Below are 11,611 nucleotides of genomic sequence, written 5' to 3'. Positions count from 1 at the left end.
CTGTGTTATTGGATTGTCAGGTGGTCTTTCAGCCTAAGAAATGCCTGAGTGCCCAAATTGAAGTCATCACATTACATTCAACTAAGTCAGGCCAATCTCAGTACCACATGTGGTGGTGGGAGTGGGAACTTCTTCATAAGGAAAATGGTCTCTTCCTGTGACTTCATCTATTAGTCTAAAAATCAAGAAGCAGAAGAAGAGTGATATCTATTGGCTCTCTCAGACCTCAGCAGTTTTTGAGAATTTGGAGCTAGAATAGGGCATGTGTTAGAAACAGAAACGAATGCTATTCAAAGTAAGACTTGAACATTATGGATTTGATCACATTTTAAGTCCTTATCATGAGCTTATGATATGAGGTAAGTATGCCAAGGAACAACAAAGGGAGTAACACGGGAAAATGATTTCCTATTTTTGTCAGATCAGAGTGAATACCTTCTAAAACATTGGGTATTCACTATTCAGACCTTAGCAAGGAAAAGGAAGCAAGCAAAGCTGATGTTTCTCGTAGGTCATGGTATATGATTTATGTCAAGAACAACATGTGCCAAAGAGCTATGTGAGACTCTTATCAAGCCCAACATGCCAGAAAGTGCTTCAAACTCTATATAGAAAATACGTCTGAAAAATCTAATGTATTCTGAGATCTTTATTTCTAAGGATTTCAGATACAGCTGGATGCACTTATTCCTATTGTTGAAGCTACTGTAGCCATTCATATGCATTCTTAATAAAATTATCTTTATTCTCCTCCAAATATTTTGTCCCCTGTACATGATGAAACAGCCTTCTTTACAACAATGTATCTTTCTTATATCACCCAAAACATATTATTTTAATTAACTTAATATCTTCATGGCTTCTGAAAAATTTGGCAGGCATTGAACCAAATATACTAATATCCCAATTATCCCACAGTCATATAAAATATTCAGTGGAAAATATTACCTTATTCAGTGGAAAAAGTTACCCAATGGCCTAGCTATCACATTCTAGTAAAGGGCTGCCAGTTCTAGCTAGATTCAGTAAAGAAGGTCACTCTGACGATATTACTAATGCCTTCATGCTCTTTGCTTTGAGTCACTTTTATTTGGTTATTTCCTTTCCTAACTTTAATGAACTTAGTTGTGTAATCCAAACAATAAAATATAACATTTTAGATGATTCAAAGATTTATATTCAATATTAAGGATGAAAAATATGACTAAAGGATAATAAATATTAAAACTAATTCATAATGACTTATTAATACCACAACTGAGCGTTGCTCCAGCCTCCTAGTATTAATTTTCAGGTTCTTAATGTAAAGTAAAATGTAAACTCTGGTTTGATCTCTCTGAACATGTTTTGCACATTTATAATGTTCTTTTCTATTTCAAAGAGGACAAACTGGAAAACATTTTGAATTTGTTTGATAATAAAATTTGCTTTGTAATTTATTAGAATTTTAATTTTGTATGCTTGTCATGCAGACCCAATAATTAGGGAAATATAAAGAGGTGTAAATATTTTTAATCAACACATGCTAGTTAAACTTGCCTTTCATTATGGCAATCAAAAACTTCCATTTCTTTATGTTTTAATTTATAATAGGCATCATAAAATAACTAGTTTCTTGTTTTTATTCCATACATTGCCCAATAACTTTACCTTTTATTTAAAAACTTTAGAAAGTATTTATTATACAAACAAACATGGATATATTAGAATAAATGAAGAATGTAGAAAAGTAAAATTAATATATAAAAATACATTTTATTAAATTCTAATTGCGTTAAGTTGTTTAAAAAAGAATGTGCAAAACTACATTATTAGGTAACTATGAAAATATATACTCCAAAATATATACTCTAAAACAGGGGTTCCCAACCCCTGGGCCGTGGACTGGTACCGATCTTCAGCCTGTTAGGAACTGGGCTGCACAGCAGGAGGTGAGCGGCAGGTGGGCAAGTGAAGCTTCATCTGCCACTCCCCATCATTTGCATTACCGCCTGAACCATAGCTCTCATTACCACCTAAACCATCCCCCCCACCGTCCGTAGAAAAATTGTCTTCCACGAAACTGGTCCCTGGTGCCAAAATGGTTGGGGACTGCTGCTCTGAAATATATATTTAGCTTGGAGCATTTATTATTATATAAAAAATCTTTTTGTTTAAAACACTAATAAAAATAGACAAAACTGTAAAATTTCTAGAAGAAAACATAAGAGAATAACTAGGTGACCTTGGAATTGGCAATGAGTTTTTTTTTCTTCTTGTCGTTTTTTAGAGACAAAGTTCACATGACATAAGATTAACCATTTTAAAGTGTACAGTTCAGAAGCACTTAGTACATTCACAATGTTGTGCAACCATCATTTCTATCAAGTTCCAAAATATTTTAATCACCCCAAAAGGAAACCCTGTACAGGTTAAGTTGTCACTCCCCATTCACCTTCAACCACTAATTTGCTTTCGGTTTCTACTGATATACCTATTTGGGATATTTTGTACAAATGGAATTATACAGTATGTCATCTTTAATATTTGGCTTCTTTCACTTAGCATGTTTTCAATAATCATCCATGTTGCAGGATGTATTAGTACTTCATTCTTTTTTTTAACTGAATAATATTCCATTGTATGAATATGACACTTTTGTTTATTCATTCATCTGTTAATGGACTTTGTGAATAATGCTACTGTAAACATTCATGTATAAGAATCTGTTTCAGTACCTATTTTCAGTTCTTTTGAATTTATGCTTAGAGGTAAAATTGCTAGGTCATATGAAATTCTGTGTATAACTTTTCAAGGGATGGGCAAACTATTCCTACAGTGGTGGCACCATTTTTACTTGCCATTTTTCATTTTTTTCTAATAGTATTATTATAGCCACCTAGTGAATGTGTGGAATGGTATCTCAAAAGGTTTTAGGTAAAAGACAAAAGCATAATCAATGAAGGAAAAAACTGTTAAGTTGGGCTTCACTAAAATAGCAACTTCTCTGAAAAAGATGCTGTTAAGAGACTGGAAAGACAAGCCAAAGACTGGGGAGAAAAAAAGCTTTGACAAACACGTGTCAGATATAGGACTGTTATCCAAAATAAACAAAGAACTCTTAAAGCTCAAGTAAGAATATAGACAACCCATTTCTTTAAAAATGGGCAATATTTGAACAGACACCTCACCAAACAAGATATGCAGATGACAAATAAGCATATGACAAATAAGGTTCAACATCATTTATAATTAGAAAGCTTCAAATTAAGACAACAATAAGATCGTCTGTACCAGTTTTTTCAGATTCCACATATATGCGTTAATATACGATATTTGGTTTTCTCTTTCTGACTTACTTCACTCTGTATGACAGTCTCTAGGTCCATCCATGTCTCTAGACACAGAGAACAAACTTATGGGTGCCAAGGGGGAAAGGAGGAGGGTGGGCTGAATTGGGAGATTGGGATTGACGTATATACACTATTGGTACTATGTATAAAATAGACAACTGATGAGAACCTTCTGTATAGCACAGGGAACTCTACTCAGTGCTCTGTGGTGACCTAAATGAGAAGGAAATCCAAAAAAGAGGGGATATATATATACATATAGCTGATTCACTTTGCTGTACAGTATAGACTAACACATTGTAAAGCAACTATACCCCAAAAAAAAAAAAAAAAAGGCAACAATAAGATCCCAGTACATACCTATTAGAATGGTTAAAATCCAAAAAAAACTGATAATAATAGTTGATGGTGAGGTTGTAAAGCAAGAGAAACTCTTATTCATTGCTGGTAGGGGTACAAAATGTATGGCCACTCGAAGAGAGTTTGGTCATTTCTTACAAAGTTAAACATAATCTTGCTATATGATCCAGCAGTCACACTTCTGGGTATTTAAACTGTTCTAAAACTCATGTCCACACAAAACCCTGTAGCTTATGCTTATAGCTGCCTCATTCACAATAGCCAAACCTGGAAGGAACCAAGATGTCCTTTAACAGGTGAATAGATAAACTGTGGTATAGCCATACAATGGACAATTTTTCATCAGCAAAAAGAAATGAGCTATCAAGCCACAAAATGACATAGATGAACCTAAAATGCATATTGCTAAGTGACAGCAGTCAATATGCAAAATGGTATATATTGTGTGTTTCCAATTAAATGACATTCTGGAAAAGGCAAAACTATAGAATAAAAAGATGAGTGATGCTGAGAGTTCAAAACAAGGGCATGAGATTTGAATAGATGAGTCAAAAGTTTTTGTTATACAGCTTGTTAAAAAATCCAAATATCAGTGAGATATTCTGTTTCAATAACAGTATAATTATTTACACTGTTATTGAAACAGAACAGTGGAATACACTGTATTGAAACAATACAGTGGAAGTGGCAAATAATGGAGAACCATCAATTGTTGTCCCTCTAAGATGTCAGACTTGACCACAGGCTGTGATCATTGGACAGTGGGGATTGGGGAAGCAGGGAGTTTTTGCCAGGGGCACACAGAGTTCTCTGCCTTCCCTTTCAATCTTCCCCATTAGACACAAGGAGGATAGGGGAGGGAAAAAGTTCATTCTTAATAATCAAAACCCCCTTTAGACCCCTTCCAATGTGAGTAGTGATGAGTTAAACCAGAATCCAGATTACGTTTTTTTGTTTGTTTGCTTTATTTCTCCCTTTTTTGGATAAATATCCAAAATGTCAACCTTGTTGAATATTTCTATTTTTTTTTAAAACAGCATTGACTATAAAGAATTGTGAATTCTTGTTTCATGGTCATCTCTTATGCTCAGGGAAACTGTATCTCAGGTTGAACAGGTGTATCTTAGTAAACCTATACCTCGCATAGATGAACATGTTAGGCTTTGCTGAAGGAGGATTCAGTACTAGCTTGTAGTTTATAGATGGCATTCAATAAAAGTGAAATTATATTGACACAGCCTTCCTGATAATGACATGAAAGGCAGGAGCAGTTCTCTGTGCTAGGGATTAAAACTTAGCATGAGTCTACTGAGGATTAAATTCTGCACTCTAGCCATTTGAATATCTATAAGTTGCTGGTAAGATGAGACTTTACAACTCCTGTGTCTCTGAGGGTCTAGGTTATAGAAAAGAAAAATCTACAATGTCAACATGAACTGAAGACCCTATATGGTTTAAGAATCTGGTACATCAGTAAACTGGACATAGAATTTATATGTAAAAAAAAAAAAAAGCAAAATATATTTTGCTAAGCCGGAAAACTTTTATTTAAATAATAGATATTTGTTAGAGATTACTAGTATCAGTAGGAAGGAGAACACTAATAAAATAAATGTTTTTTCATTATGCCTCGTCCTGAGTTCTGCCCTATTGAAATAAATTTTAATAGTAAAAAAAAAAATAAAAGTAGAGCTAGAATGTCTAATTCTAAAGAATTTCATGAAAAACTTGAAAATTTGAATAAATTTCTAAATTTAAATGTGTTATTAGATATGTTATCAATGATAGTCTGTCCTGGATATGTCTGTCCTGGATGCTAAAATAGATCCAACTTAATAATTTTTTTAAAATATTACTTAGCGCCAATGAAAAGGTTAGATATAAGATACATTTGGTATCCTTCAGTCTTGGTGTAATCTTTTGGACAGTTTCTATAATAAGAAATATATTTATTATAGTGCTTCCACTGTACTCTATATGGGATATGCCATCTACCTAGATAGCTAAATATATACAAGCAAGTGTAAGCATATATTATTTGGTATTAGAGAATAAACTCGGCTTAAAATTACAAAAGCTGAATAAAAATTTCACAAATATTTCTTTCTGATAAGTTAAATGTAAATTTGTACTGAATTGGTGCCTTGAATAAAGAACTAGTCTGCAGTGACACTAGCACTAGGAATCTGTCAGCATTTCTCTCATTAACCCTATTTTTTAAATGACACTTTATACTTTTACTTCAAAAATAATATTTAAATCACTTTGGATAAATTTAAGTTGAACTGAAAACATCCTCGATAATTTCATTTTTACCAAACAAGATAGGAAGGCAATATTCTCTCTTGGGAACAACACAGGACAAAGATTTCAAACATAATTTTCAATAACTTCAAATGTCAGAGCATTATCTAATTGTGTCAGTAACACAAATATACATAGGTCTTGAAAGGTACGTGTACACACACACACACACACACACACACACACACACACACTCAGACTCAGCCTACCACTTCAACTAAACTTATATACACATATGTGCATGTACAGTGAAGGTCACACAGAGGACAACAGAGTAAAGTTTCCAAGATCCAGAGGTTTAGGACTCAACTCCTGACTACTAAAATCTAAGGGTAGATCCTGACAAACTTCTCACACCTCTCTAAGCCATGATTTATTAACCTGCAAAATAAGGGATTGAACTGGGAGACTTGTTGCCTCCTTTCAAACCAGAAACTCTTCAATGACCCAGATATTTTCAACTTTTGCCTTTATTTTCCCCTGGATACCTCTTATAATAAGCAAAATGAAATATGGCAATAACCCAGCTCTTAAAATTAATGGTTGTCTTCCATTTGCAAATAGAATGGAGATTTCTATATATGATTGCTCCTGTCAAGAAAAACCAGATAAAATAGGAAAAGGTAGATAAAAGAGGAAAATATATATATATATATAGTTAAAAAAATCAGAGCACGTTGAAGGAAAAAGCATTTGAGGGGTAGAGATTTTGGAGTGAGAGAACTACGAGTGATAAATTTATAATCTGAAACCAAATTTTTTCTTGTAGGCTTTCAGTGAGAATCTGGGCTTTGCCTGGACAGAAGGCCACTGCTAGGGGACACAGAAACTTTCAGAACTTTTGGAGGTTTTATAGACTAGAGTAGGGGATGATTTTTTTTTTTTCTGTCGAGGGCCAGAGAGTAAATATTTTCTCTGTGGCTAATACTCAATTCTGCCATGGCAGCCAAAGAAAAACTAGATAATATGTATGAATGGGTGTGTCTGTGTTCCAAAACACTACGGACATTGAAATTTTAATTTTGTATAATTTCATATCTCATGAAATATTGTTCTTCTTTGATTTTTCCAACCATTTAAAATGTAAACACCATTCTTAGCTCATAGGCTATAGAAAAATCAATAGGCTGGATTAGGTTCATGGGCTATACTGACACCCGGGCTAAAGAGACAACTTTGGAGACTTGAAAGGCTTCAGACATTGACATAGTGTCAATTTCTCTTTCAAGACAATAGACAGATTCTGAATTTGGGTGGACTAGCAGGCACAGTTTTAGCTGGAACATTCTGAGAAGCAGAGGTGTTTGCCAAAGTACCCTGCTAGTGGTGAGATAGAGTCTGAATGTTCCAGAGAAACAGTCCTGGTGAGTCCACTAAACTCTAAATTGAAAACTTTGGAATCTAAGTCCCAAGGATTGGAGTGAGAAGTAGACTGAGCCTTCCTAAAACTTCAACCCTGCCTCCACTAAACTCCATCTGAGATAGGATTAAATTGATTTGCTTGCCACTCTATCTACCTACAAAAGGAAAAGGTGCGCCCCTCTGGAGAGAGACTGTGTAACCTAGAGCTTCTACAATTTTTTTAATACAACATGGCTAGAAACAAAACAGAACAACCAAGAGACAAACATACAAAAAAAACCCAAAAACCACCCTAGAAATACCAAGAGTAAGGAAATCAAGATAAAAATCAAGAGAGTATTTACATGATCCCTCTAGATCATCCACAGATGATCTAGATAATGAACTAAACTAATAAAGACTGAAATAATTATGATTAAAATATTCAAGTAAAAAGATAAAAAAATTGGAGAATTACTTAAGAAAAAAATTAAAGCTTTCCGGTCAGATTTTGGTATCAAGGTTTGCAGATGTCATAAAATGACTGCTATACATACACACATGTATACACACACACACACACACACACACACACACACACACCCCACAATCTGGACTACTGTTAAAAGTTTTGCTATTTAATATCTTTCTTCAATATTTGAAATAAATTTTTGGTGAAGTAATCTTCTTTCTGAGGAAGATTTAAATAATGGATTATGTTTTTCTTAATAGTTGTAGCACTATTCATATTCATTCTACTTATTGTATCAATCTTGAAATATGCTTTTCAAGGATTATTTTTTCTTCTCAAAAATTGTCAAATGTATGGTGTAAAGAGTTAATAATATATTTTTATTTTCACTTTCATATGTGTGGGGTCCAGAGTGATATGACTTTTTAATCTGATATTTGTAACTTATAAATTATTCATTTTTTTCCTTGATAGGTCTTGCTAGCATTTGATTAGAATCATCCATATTTTCAAAGAACCACCTCTTGTGTTAATGTATTCCTCTGTGTGTATTTATCTTTCATTGAGTTCTCTTATCTTAATTTTTTTTTTCTTTTTTTCTTTTTTTTTTTTTGCGGTATGAGTACACGGGCCTCTCACTGCTGTGGCCTCTCCTGTTGCGGAGCACAGGCTCCGGACGCACAGGCTCAGCGTCCGTGGCTCACGGGCCCAGCCGCTCCGCGGCATGTGGGATCTTCCCAGACCGGGGCACGAACCCATGTCCCCTGCATCGGCAGGTGGGCTCTCAACCACTGCGCCACCAGGGAAGCCCCTTAATTATTTTTTTTCTATTTACTTTGTATGCTTTACTATACATTTCCCAGCATCTTGGGATGGATGCTTAGATAATAGATTTTCAGTCTTTGTTCTTTTCTAATATATCTAGTTAAGGCTATGAATTCCCCTCTAGGCATTGTTTTCGTTATTTTCCACAAAGGTTCATAACCTGTGTCTTCATTTACTTTCTGTTTAAAATATTTTCTAATTTCTATTGTAATTTTTTCTTTGACCCACGTGTTGTTTGAAAGTATGTAGCTTAATTTCTAACAGTTGGAGACTTTCTAATTATCTTTTTGTTATTTATTTTTCTACAGTCAGAAAATATCCTGAATTTTGTCTATATATACTTTATAATCTCATCCATTGATTTTGTTTAGATATACTTTATGATCCAAAATATGTATAAAATATGTATCTAAAGCACTTATGAAATAAACATGTTTTTGTCTCTTTTGGATAGGTTTTTACATGGTTGTTAATACATATTTTTAATTGTGCTTTTTCTATTTTCTCTAACCTTACTGCATTTTTGTTTGCTTGTATAGGTTTGTGGAATATGTGATTTAATATCTCCCATAATGATTATAGATGTGACTACTTTTTTCATTTCATTTATTTATGTCAAATATTGCTTACCTATAGTAAACTATCACAGGCACACTTTTATAATCATCACCATATCTACCTGAATGGTTTACCTCTTTATTATTGTGAAATGTCCATCTTTATCTCTAGTAGTTCTGACATTATGTTATCTGATATTAGTATAGCTATACCAATTTTCTTTGACTACTGTTTTCATAGTATATTTTAAAAATCTTTTCATTTTCAAACATTTGGCATACTCATATTTAAAATGTGCTGTAAGAAACAGCACACACTTTTTTTTTATCCAGTTCACAATAATAATATATGTAAAAATGTATATATTTGAATTTATACCTACTGTGTTTCTATTTTATGTTTTTTTCTCCTCTCTTATTTTGTGTTTTGGATTAATTGGGTATATATTGTTATTCCATTTTCCTTTTTCCTAATTTTACATTAATTTAATATTCATTGAGTAGTTACATTTTTTAATATTTTAGAGACTAAAACATGTATCATGACATTATAGTCATACACAATTTAATAATTTTTAAATGTCTCTGAAAATACTAAAAACTTAGAACACTTTATTCCAGTTACCTCTTACCACAGTTTGCACAGTTAACATTTTTAGTCTATACATTTTATCCATAAACATTGCAATTATTGTGTTTATGATAATCTTTATTTACATTAACTCATATATTTATTCTATCTGTTGGTTTTCATTCTTTCCTATATTTCTGTGTTTATTTTCCTTTTGTCTGAAGAAATTCCTTCTGTTTATCTGTTAGTGAAAGTCTGCTGCTGATGCATTCTCTCAGGACTTTGGTTGGTTGGTTGGTTCATTGGTTGGTTTGTTAGTTTTGGTCTAACAAACAAGTTTTTATTTCACCTTACTTCATAAAGCTATCTTTTTGACATTAAATTCTAAGTAAGTGATTATTTCATTTTTACAGAGGTCTTATTCCACTGCTTTCTGATTTTCATAATTTGGGGCTGTCAGTCTTTTGATTATTTTCAGAGGATAATGTGTCTTGTTTTCAGGAAGGTTTTGAGTATGCCTTTGGTTTTTGTTTTGTTTTGTTTTCAGTAGTTTTGCTATGTTGTGCCTTTTGGTAGTGTTTTTCATTTGCTTATGTTTGGGGTTCTTATAGCTTTGTGAATCAATGAGCTGGTATATTTATTTTGTTAGCATTATTTCTTCAAATATGGTTGATGCAGCATATCTTCCTTTTCTTCTTTCTCAAACTACAGTTATATCTGTATTAGGCTATTTACTCTATCCATAGTAGTCTTTAATGTTTTTTCTTTTACCTATTTTGCTTCAATTTAGGAATTATTCATTGATATGTCTTTCACTTTACTTATTCTGTCTTTTGTTGTGTCTAACCTACGATTTAAATCCATGTAATAAGTTCTTAATTTCATAAGTTGCGTTACTCAGTTCCATAGTCTTTATTTGATTGTTTTATATAAATTTGAAATCTCTGGTATAATTGTCTATATTTTAAACTATTTTCTACACTTTCATATTCTATTTTTGTGACATATTAATTCTTGGTCATCTTCCTCCACTATCAATAAGTATGTTTCTATTTATTTTTTAGCTTGATTTTTGGTCAAGTGGCATTATCTTTTGTAATTAAGTACTTCTTACTGTACAATAGACATTGTATATAAACACTGCAGAGCTTTAGATGATGGTATTTGTTAAATCCACAGTACTTAGAAAAGATTAGTGTTTCTTTAAAAATTTAACTTTTTTTAAAAGAAGCACTCATGAGAAATTAGGGTTATTATTGTAAAATTTAAATTCTATAGTTCACCTTTTATCACCATGGAGATGTAAGTTAAATTTTTCAGTGTTGATAACCAGCAGAGCCTTTCCACAAGCTTTGTGAGTATTTGTGTTGAAGACCTTAGGAAAAAGAAGAGACTAGTAACAAGAATCTAGAAATTAATCCTATAATTAGCCAATGATTCACATTGCCATAGTCTGTGATTTGATCTGGGCTTGAATATGTATAAAGGAGGATGTGGTAACTAGTTTATTTTGTGGATTATTCCATTTTATCTTTTAATATACCTTAGTATGACCTCAGTATCAGTGTTTTAATACCAAACATTCATTTTATTTGAAGCAATAATCAAATGGAAGTTTGATTTATAAGACACAGAGCCTAAACATCAGATAAATGTAATTACATAAATTCAATGCAGGCTGATTATTAGAGAAACTCCCAACTGCAAACAAAAAAAATTAACTGACAGATGAATTAGAAATCTGGAAATAAATAATCTATTATCTCTGGGGAAGAAATTATTAGTATCATACAATAACTATTTCTCCTATTCCTTGCATTATGGGCAATAAGCAGAATGCATATGGACT

This window comes from Lipotes vexillifer, unplaced genomic scaffold (genome assembly GCF_000442215.2).
Source record: "Lipotes vexillifer unplaced genomic scaffold, Lipotes_vexillifer_v1.1 scaffold839, whole genome shotgun sequence".
Lineage (NCBI taxonomy): Eukaryota > Metazoa > Chordata > Mammalia > Artiodactyla > Lipotidae > Lipotes > Lipotes vexillifer.
The sequence above is the reverse complement of the archived record's forward strand: the minus strand, read 5'-3'. Positions refer to the sequence as shown.